Below are 9,819 nucleotides of genomic sequence, written 5' to 3' on the forward strand. Positions count from 1 at the left end.
TAGAATAGAGCAAGGGTCTGCAAACTACTGCCCTCGGCCCAAATCTAGCCCACCTCTCACCTCCTGGTTTTTTTGGGGTCTCACTCTGTCGCCCAGGCTGGAGTGCAGTGGCACCACCGTGGACCTCCCTGGCTCACGTGATTCTTCTGCCTTGGTCTCCCAAAGTGCTAGGATTACAGGCATGAGCCACCACGCCTGACCCCCACCTCCCAGTTTTTGTAAATAAAATTTCACTGGAACCCTGCCATACCCAATCATTTACATAATGCTTTTGCCCTACAAAGGCAGAGCTGGGCAGCTGAGATGAAGATCTTACTTATGTTTACGGCCCTCATTAGATGGTGATGTTCGACCGACCAATACGCAAACACTATATTCTGTATGCTCATCACAGTGTTTGACACATGGTAAGTCTCCCTTCTTGAACACTGGATCTATCTAACGGGAAGTTCTGTGCCAACTCAGGCATCCACAGAGACTACTCCCTCTGCCTGGAATGCATTTCCCCTGCCCTTGCTGTAACTTCTCAAGTTGCAGCTTAAGTGCGGTCTCCTTTAGCAAGTGTTCCCCGACCATCTTATCTAAAACAGGCCTCCCATTATTATATTTTGTCTTCTCCACAGTAATCATCGCAATTGTATTTATACTTTCACTTGCATGGTTGTGTTTAATGTTTGATTCCCTTGCTAACCTGTACCCTCCAGACAGGAAGTAACCAGGTCTACCCTGGTCATCTGGTATTCTCAGAACCTAGCACTGGGGCTGGCACACGGTAGGCATTTGGTACCTTATGGAATGAAAGAAGAAAGCCTGACTGAATTGGGACACTAAACTCACTGTGTGGTACTAAGTCCTTTACCCTTGCTGGGTCTCAGTTTCCCTATGGGGAAAGGTGCACATGTCCCTCAATTCCTTGCAACGGCCTCTAAACCAGAAGGGGATGCCAGGGGGCGGGCACACAAACCCAAAGGGGCGCCCCCGGAAAGAAAAGCCTGGGGCGGGGCCTCAATGGGAAGAGAATTCTGAGGGAGGGAGGGAGGGAGGGGGCCGTGGGGCCTCTGGGTATCAGCGTCATGCAGGGAGGAGCCTGCCGGGGAGGGTCTGACGAGCTTGGAGGCTGGGCCAAAAATGATAAGTCCTCACCTGTCTGGTCCAGGCTCAAAGAGCCAGGGCGAGGGACGCCCCAGCCTGTTCCGTGCGCGCCTCCCCCTGCCCCGCCCCCGCCATGCCCCAGGACTCCGGCCCCCGCGGCTGCAGGTTCCCGTTTCCGCCAGTCACCGGAAGTGCGGCCCAGCAAGAAGGGAAGTAAGGGAGAGCGCGGCACTGTTCAGCCGACACCAAGAGATGGTACAGCGCACCCTGGTGCCCGGAGGAAGGATCGAAGCCGTAGAGGCTCCGTGGCTCCGAAGGAAAAAATTAAAATGGCGCCTGACCTGGCCATCTCTGTGAGTTCCAATGGCAGTGTCTCTGCACCTGCTGGGCACATTTGAAAAAATATGAATAGAATTGATTTTTCACCTATTGATTAGATGCTGAGAAACTTCCTACTCTGTTATCTTCTAGATAGCGAGCGCCTTGAAGACTGAGACTGTATTGATCATCTCCGACTAGCAAGGAATTTGCCATGCTAGTTTTAAGATGGAGTTGATTTTAAAATGGTGTCACTCTGGCTCTCGTAGGTTCCTGCTTCCCTAGCAAAAAGATTTTCAACACCATTAGTTATCAGAGAAATGCAAATCAAAACAATGAGATACCACTTCATACCCCTTAGGATGGCTATAATATCTTTAACAGGAAGATATCACATACTGGTGAGGATGTGGAGAAATCAAAAGCCCCATATGCTGCTGCGGGAATGGGTGCAGTCACTGTGGAAAACAGTTTAGCTGTTCCTCAAAAAGTTAAACATGAAGTTACCATTCGACCCAGAAGTACCTCTAGGTATATAACCAAGAGAAATTAAAACGTGTCCACACAAAAACTTGGACACAAATGTTCATAGCGGTATTATTTGTAGTAGATAACATATGGAAAAAGCCTAAGTGTCCATCAGTAGATGAATGGATAAACAAAAGGTCGTATATCCATACAATAGAATATTATTCAGCATTAAAAGAGGATGAAGTACTGATACTTGCCACAACATGATGGACCTTGAAAACATTCTGCTAAGTGAAAGAAGCCAGTCACAAGAGGTCATGTGTTGTATTACTCCATTTATATGAAACATCCAGAATAGGCAAATCTGTAGAGACAGAAAGTAGATGAGTGGTTTCTGGGGGTAAGGGAAAAGGAGAATAAGGAGTTATTGCTAGTGGGTGTGGAGTTTCTTTTTGGGGTGATGAAAATGTACTGAATTAGATAATGGCATTGGTTACACACTTCTGTTAATATACTAAAACCTTCTGAATTGTACATTTTTAAATGGTGAATTGTGTAGAGTATGTCTCAATTTTAAAAAACAAAAAGAACAGTTCTAATTGTCAGATTGTCCCCAGCTTTGTGACTGCAATGGTCTGTGGAGTCAGCCCTGAGTGTGCTGCAATCCTCCCACTTCTCCATTCAGCCTGTCAGATGCTGCTGCTCTTCAACGTTCAGCCCAACACCCTCTCACCCCTCCACAGCCCACCCTTGCCCACCCCTGCCCACCATGGGGAAGGTGGGGCTTCCCTCTGATTTCTTGTGGGGGAGCCTTTCCTTGAGGAGTGTAGCGTTTAAGCCAAAAGTATTCTGGGACATTGAGTTCATCGTACTTTTCTCTCTACTTTTGTATGCATTTGAAATTTTCCATAATAACAGCAAAAAGGACTCTCTCCTCCAGCCTCCCTGGCACTGAAGCAGCTTGTGTATATCTTCGTAGATAAATTTACACTCATGGTTGACCTACATGAAGATAAAACAATAAGAAGAATTTCCTCTGCTGGCATGTAGACCCACACTGCCCTTTTCCCGGCATGGTGATAACAGGAGAATAGAATAGGGCCTATGCGTTCTCTTCTCTAATGATCCTTGGCTTGTAAGTATTTTCCCCAAGAGATTATTCCTTTTTTATTTTTATTTTTGTAAAGGCAGGTGAGTTGCCTTTGCAAATCTTTTGTCCATTTTTCCACTGAGATTATTTTTCTTATTGATTTACAGGAGCTATTTATATATTCTGGATATTGATCTTTTGTTGGGACTGCAAACATTTTTTTCCCTGTGTGAGGTTTATCTTTAATTTTTAACCATATTTCTAGTGATGTCGTTAAAATACTCTGACCTTCGTTACTGTTCTTGCTATTTGTCAGTTTAAGACAGGGTCCCATGTAAGAGTCCATCACACTGTGCTTCCTGGAAAATCTGCTAGTGATAAAGGAGACTGAAGCTTGTCTTCCCTCCTTGCCTTTTCCAGGAAGTGGATTTCATTTCATTTTTCCAGCTCTTATTGCTACCATGGTGCAATAGGGTTAAAGGGGCAATCAGAGGCAAGATGATGACTGCATTGTGAGTCACTGCAAGGACTTTGCCTTCAATTCAGAGTAAGATAAGGAGCCAGGGAGGGCATTGAGCAGAGGAGTAGCTACAGCAATGGTCTAGGCAAGAGAAGGCAGTGGCTTGTATTGGGGTGATAGAGGTGGAGGTGGTGAGAAACGGTCAGATTTGGGGTGCATATTGAGGATACAGCCAATAGGACTTGCCAGTGGATTAGATCAGCAGTGTGAGAGAAAGAAAAGAGACAAGGATATCCCAAGGTTTTTGGCCTAAGTAACTGTGGCTGCTTTTGTTCAAAAAGTAATCAAGTATTTAAATTGGGCTAAAAGTTAAGTCAGCTCCACAAATACAGAGACCATCTCTGTTTTGTGACTACTGATCCCCAAGCTACCACAGTGACATGTACATAAGCACTCAGTAAATGTTCGTGGAACGCTAAATAACAATCTTCTGTACAAATGGGTAGCATCAGTGGTATAGGCTTCAAGCACGCCTGAGGACACATTTTGTTTCCACAACCCTTTGGCATCCATCTCAACTGTCCCAACTTCTCATTCCTCGCCCTCCCTTCCATTGTCATCTCACCCTAGGAAGAGCGCTAAGTCCCCCACTGTACCCCCATGCTCCTGCCTCCTCCATCCTTCTCATGCAGGGTGCCCCAAGGACTGGGAAGATGGAGTGACAGGCAGGGGGGGCCGAAGGACTGGAGAGCTTTCTCTCCGCTCATTTCAGTCCTCCTGTGGTTCTTCTGCCAAGGCTTTTAGCAACTCTGCTCGCTATCTGCATTAGCCACAAGAGGAGCGGATGGGAACAAAAGCAGGATGAGAGGCTCTTGTTCTTTCTCCCTTTCTAGAAGAGGTTAGCAGAGCTCTTCTCACCTTGACATTTAGTGGCAGACATTCATTACCCTAAATATTATACCACCAACAACTACACTCCTATCATCATCATTGTCATCACCAATCTGCTAATCAAAATAATTGCAATCACCATTTAGTAAATGTTTACCATATGCCAGATGCTACTCATTTCACCTATATTATTGAATTTCATCTGTGAGGACTCTGTGAGGTAGGTAGTGTCATCCCCATTTTACAGATACACAAACTGAGACAGTTTCACTTGACCCTTTTGTGGATCCCCTACCCTATACTTGCTTTGCAAGGCTCACTTCCTCATGCTAAATCCTTTATTGCTGTTTGCAAAACATGCTCAGTTTCTACTTGCAGTTCTGCAGCCTTCAGATTTCAAATCCAAATTTTTTAGAGTCAGGCATGGTCTCACTATATTTCCTGGGCTGGAGTGCCATGGCTATTCACAGGCATGATCATAGCACACTGCAGCCTTGAACTCCACCATCTGAAGACATACCTTCCCCTCATGCCCTCAACTAAATGCTTGCTGCCCCAGGAGGGACTTTTCTTTATCTTTGGTGACCGTGTAGCCTTCAGTCTTTCTCAGATACTCTCTTCCCACTGCCTCTGGCACCTAGTTGTGCTCAGGCAAAGGGATGAGTATTGTTCTGCTTGATTTGGGGGAAAAGAATATTCACAATAGCTAAGATGTGGAAGCAATTTAGGTGTCCATTATGGGAGGAATGGATAAGGACAATGTGGCATTTATACACAAAGGAATATTATTCAGCTTTAAAAAGGAAAAAAAAATCAGTCATTTGCAATAACATGGATGAACCTTAAGGATATAATACTTATAATGAAATTACACAGATGCAAAAAGACAAATACCGCATAATCTCACTTATGTATGGAATCTTATGTATGTATGGAATCTTACTTATGTATGTGGATTTGAGCCCACAGTAACATGGCACCAGCGGTTTGGGGATTTTGCTATTTTACCAAAAATAGCAAAAATCTCTTGCCAAAAATCAATCTCTTTCTCTCTCACACACACACACACACACACACACACACACACACACACACACACAGAGCTTTCTCTTGGCTTGAAAATGTTTTGAGGGCACATTGCTCTTGTTCACATGGCAAAGAAAAGTGTGGGTTTCAGTATCAAGCTGACTTGAGTTCAAACAGGCTGTACCTGAGCTGGGTCATCATGCCCAAGAAGCATGAGTCAGGGCTGAAATCTACTCACTGGCTCAGCCAAGCCCGGAGACCTGGCTGTGTCAGCCAAGGGAAGAGTGCCTTTTCCCAGCTGGTCTGCCCAGAAGACTTGCCTTTTTGCAGTGCACTCACTCAGAGGGGGAGTCTTTTCCTAATGCACACAAAGGTGCCTTATGTGAGGGGCAACCATGGTTCAAAACCCATTTTGCCTCATGCTAGCTGTGCTGCTTAAGACACGCGTCTGTACATATATTTATTCTCTTCAGCCAATAATTTGAGAACCCTGACTCTGCAGCAGGCACTGTGCCAAGTGTGGCAGGACCAGTGTGACAAAGTCACGATTCTGCCTCCGAGAAGCCTGCAGTCTAGTTGAGAGATACTCACCAACAGTTGGACGGGCACTTAACCTAGCACTCCCAGAATAGATGCTGTAGAAGATGCTGAAGGAACAGTGTTCCAGGCAGTAGGAACTGCACAGGAAAAGGCAGTGAGATGTAAAACAGCATAGTATCTGCAGAGAACAAAGCACAATTTGGCATTCCTGAAGCACAGAGGGTCAGGTGGGCCACAACAGGAGAAAGGGAGAGAGCCTCTGAGGCTCATTTCTCTTATCTCTAAAGCAAGGATGACTATTGCCTCCGTCAGTCCTGGACCTGATTGGGTATTCAATGCATGATTGCTTCTATGCCCAGGCAGTTTTGGAACTCTGTTGCCCAGATTGGAGTGCAATGGTGTGATCTCGGCTCACTGCAACCTCTGCCTCCTAGGCTCAAGCAATTCCCCTGCCTCAGCCTCCCAAATAGCTGGGACCACAGGCACACACCACCACGCCTGGCTAATTTTTTAATTTTTTTAGTAGAGATGGGGTTTTGCCATGTTGCCCGGGCTGGTCTCAAACTCCTGAGCTCAGGCGATCTGCCTGCCTCGGCCTCCCAAAGTGCTAGGATTACAGGAGTAAGCCACTGTGCCCAGCCCTAGTTTTGAAATTTCTCAAAGGCAGGTACCATGTCTACAGTTATACCCTATCATAGCACACTGCAGCTTTGAGCACCACTGTTTGACGACATACCTTCCCCTTATGCCCTCAACTAAGTGCTCACCGCCCGGGAGGGTCTTTTCTTTATCTTTGGTGACCCTGCAGCCTTCAGTCTTTATCAGATACCCTCTTCGCACTGCCTCTGGCACCTATTCATGTTCAGGGAAGGGGATGAGTATGAGACACTGTGCTGAGAATAAAATCTGTGTTAAATAAGTAGTTTTTGATTGTCCAGTGCTAGCACATATCAGAGATCTAACAATTATTTGTTGGATGAATGAAATAAGCCAGTCCTGAAGTCTGGTCCTCACCTCCTAGATCTGCCTGAGATATAGGGTTGAAGGAGGGTCTTTGGAGAGGAACGAGAAGGAGGAAGCACATCAAAACCTTCTTTCCAGAGGGAGTAGCTGCTTGAACCATAGAGCAAAGCCCTGTGCAGCATTTTCCTTAAACTGGGGGCTCCTGCCGTAGGGCCTCCACTCTCTGCTTTCTGCTCTCAGGGGCAGGACAGGGGAGCATGGCTGAGGTGTGAGTGGCCAGTGCGGGGGTGCGGCAGAGCTCCAGTCTCAGAAGATGACTGCTCATGTCGCTTGCTGGGAATGGAAGGAAGAGGCTGGGGGCTGAAGAGGCAAAGCCGGGGTAATATAAGAAAATCTTAGCTGCAGGGAAAAGCACTCTTCTTTGCAATGAAGGCAATGAAATTAGAGGTAATTGTGAGACACAGAGATTCGATAAAACCTAGGGAGGTGATCAGGTAAGGGGGGCTGGAACTGGCTCGGGAGATGGAACAGCTGTTCCTCCCTTCCAGCGCCGCTGGTAATAGCCCCTGTGTTGTAAGAATTGAACAAACAGTCCCTCCTGGCCCCAACCAGCGCTGCCCTGTAATGGGGGCAGCTGGAGCAACCAGAGGAGTGGGGGTAGCTTGCCCACCTACAAGACACAAGCTTTCCCCCGAGACACCACCCTACTCCTGGGGTCTGGAAGCCCAAGAATGGTGGAGCTTGGACCTGCTGTAAGAGCAGGAGGCTAATGAGGATGACTACCACAGGACTGACCTCCCTTTCACCTGCAGGCCACAGGCCACCAGAGGCCCTGGGAGGAGCTAGGGCATTCCCTCCTTCCCTGTCCCCCATGTCCTCCCTTTCACCTGCTGAGCATACAGTGGTGAGTAACTCACACCATGAAACAGAATGAAATGTGGAAAGTGCTGGTTAGGAAGCACAGGGCCACGTGGATGCATACAGCAGGTGAAAGCCCAGCACAGATGCTCCTCAGTTTGGGAAAGTCTTTAAGAAGAAGGGGTCTTTAGTGGGGCCTGATGCATGGCTATGGGGAGAGGAGTCAGTAGGAGGGGGTGGTAGCTGAGAAAGCACAAGCACCTTCTGGAAGATGCATTGCACTTCAGAGGCAAGTTTTTCTTTCTTTTCTATTTTTTAAAAATTTCTTACTCTAATCTCATGACAGATAAGGGTGGCAGGTTTTGAAGAAGGTTGCTGATGAGATAGAAAAGCAACCTGGGGAGATGCAGGGCAAACAGTGACCATGATGAAATTAGCACAGTGGCTTTGGGAACTAGTGATCCTGGGCTCTACCTGGTTGATCCTGACCGTGGGTGCCCCTGGGCCTGGAGCTGCCCTTGTCCTGATGGGAGGTCCTGTGGTGACTGCCCGCCTACTTCCTGGAATCCTCTAGCTGCTATGCCCTGGGCACTGTGGGCTATGGCGTGGCCACTTTGCCTGATTGCGAGGACACCATACATGAGCTGCAGAATCAGAACCAGGAGTCCGAAGCTGACTCAGCCCATGGACACCCTACCCTCATTCCTACCCAGACCGCCCTCTCTCCCATTCCCCATTAAAAAACAAGTTTATTTTCTAATAAAAGAGAGAAAAGAAAAGCAACTTAGGGGGAAGGACTATTACCCTGAAAGAAATTACAGTGACAATACTTAGGGGAATAGAACCATCCGTACCAAAATGCCATCACAACCAACATGTCCCACAGCCAGGAATAGCTCAGAAACTCCACGAAGGCCCTCAGGGGACATTAAAGCCAATGGTGGCGAAAACTAAGGCGTAACATTTTATAAGTTTATGATGAAATAAGTGCCAGAGTAGAACCCAAACTGAACAGATACCAAAAGAACAAGACTGTGTCCTTTGCAGGAACATGGATGGAGCTGGAGGCCACTATCCTTGGCAAACTAATGCAGGAACAGAAAACCAACCACCTGTTCTCACTTATAAGTGGGCGCTAAATAAGGAGAACAGATGGGCACAAAGAGGGGAACAGCAGACACTTGGGCCTACTTGAGGGTTCAGGGTGAGAGGAGGGAGAGGATCAGGAAAAATAACTATCAGGTACTATGCTTAGTGCCTGGGAGACGGAATAATCCATACGATACACCCCTGTGACACAAGTTTACCTATATAATGAACCTGTACATGTATCCCTGAACCTAAAAGTTTAAAACAATAAATAAATAAATAAATACACATATACAAAATGTCAACAAGAACATATGGGAAGAACCATGCCAAAATGAAATAGTACAAAATGGTCATGCTTGGGTAAGAGACTGTGGCTGATGTTTCTTTTGTTGCTTGTTTAAACAATTGTTTTTGTTTGTTTGTTTGTTTTTCTTTGAGACAGTCTCGCTCTGTTGCCTAGGCTGGAGTGCAGTGGCGCAATCTTGGCTCACTGCAACCTCTGCCTCCTGGGTTCAAGCAATTCTCCTGACTCAGCCTCCTGAGTAGCTGGGACTATGGGTACCCACCACCATGCCTGGCTGATTTTTGTATTTTTTAGTAGAGACGGGGTTTCACCATGTTAGCCAGGTGCAGTGGCTCACGCCTATAATCCCAGCACTTTGGGAGGCCAAGGCGGGTGGATCATGAGGTCAGGAGTTCAAATTGTTTTTATGATTTACATTTTCCACATTATTTTTACAAACTAAAAATGTTATAGCTAACAATAGGAACTACTTAACCATCTACCAAAGGGGAAATGGTACAGTTGTTGAAGGTGGAACATCAATCAGTGTTTAAAATGTGTGAGATGAGTCTGAGTTGTTTGGGAAAAAATTATTCATGATATGTTGTTAAGTGAGGAAAGTGAAGGGGAAAAATGTACAGGCCATTTTAGCTCAGGCTGCTATCATAAGATACCACAGGCTGGGCAGCTTAAACAATAGAAATCTATTTCTCATAGTTCTGGAGGCTGGGAAGT

At 46.4% G+C, this 9,819-nt stretch overlaps 1 protein-coding gene across 14 annotated transcripts in view; it reads right to left on the minus strand.

Moving 5' to 3' along the window:
- DET1 (DET1 partner of COP1 E3 ubiquitin ligase) overlaps nucleotides 1-1,287 on the minus strand; it is a 44,149-nt gene extending 42,862 nt beyond the window's left edge. For 12 of the 14 annotated variants that reach the window (XM_065548383.2, XM_073996672.1, XM_045395959.1 and 9 more), the window contains exon 1: nucleotides 1,144-1,287. The gene's annotated coding sequence lies outside the window, so the exon portion shown is untranslated. Of the gene's footprint in view, nucleotides 1-60; nucleotides 938-1,143 lie in introns of those variants that run through there. The other 2 variants (XM_065548386.1, XM_065548379.1) reach the window with 2 other exon arrangements.
- Nucleotides 1,288-9,819: the final 8,532 nt, after the last annotated feature.

The sequence above is a fragment of the Macaca fascicularis genome, chromosome 7 (assembly GCF_037993035.2).
Source record: "Macaca fascicularis isolate 582-1 chromosome 7, T2T-MFA8v1.1".
NCBI lineage: Eukaryota > Metazoa > Chordata > Mammalia > Primates > Cercopithecidae > Macaca > Macaca fascicularis.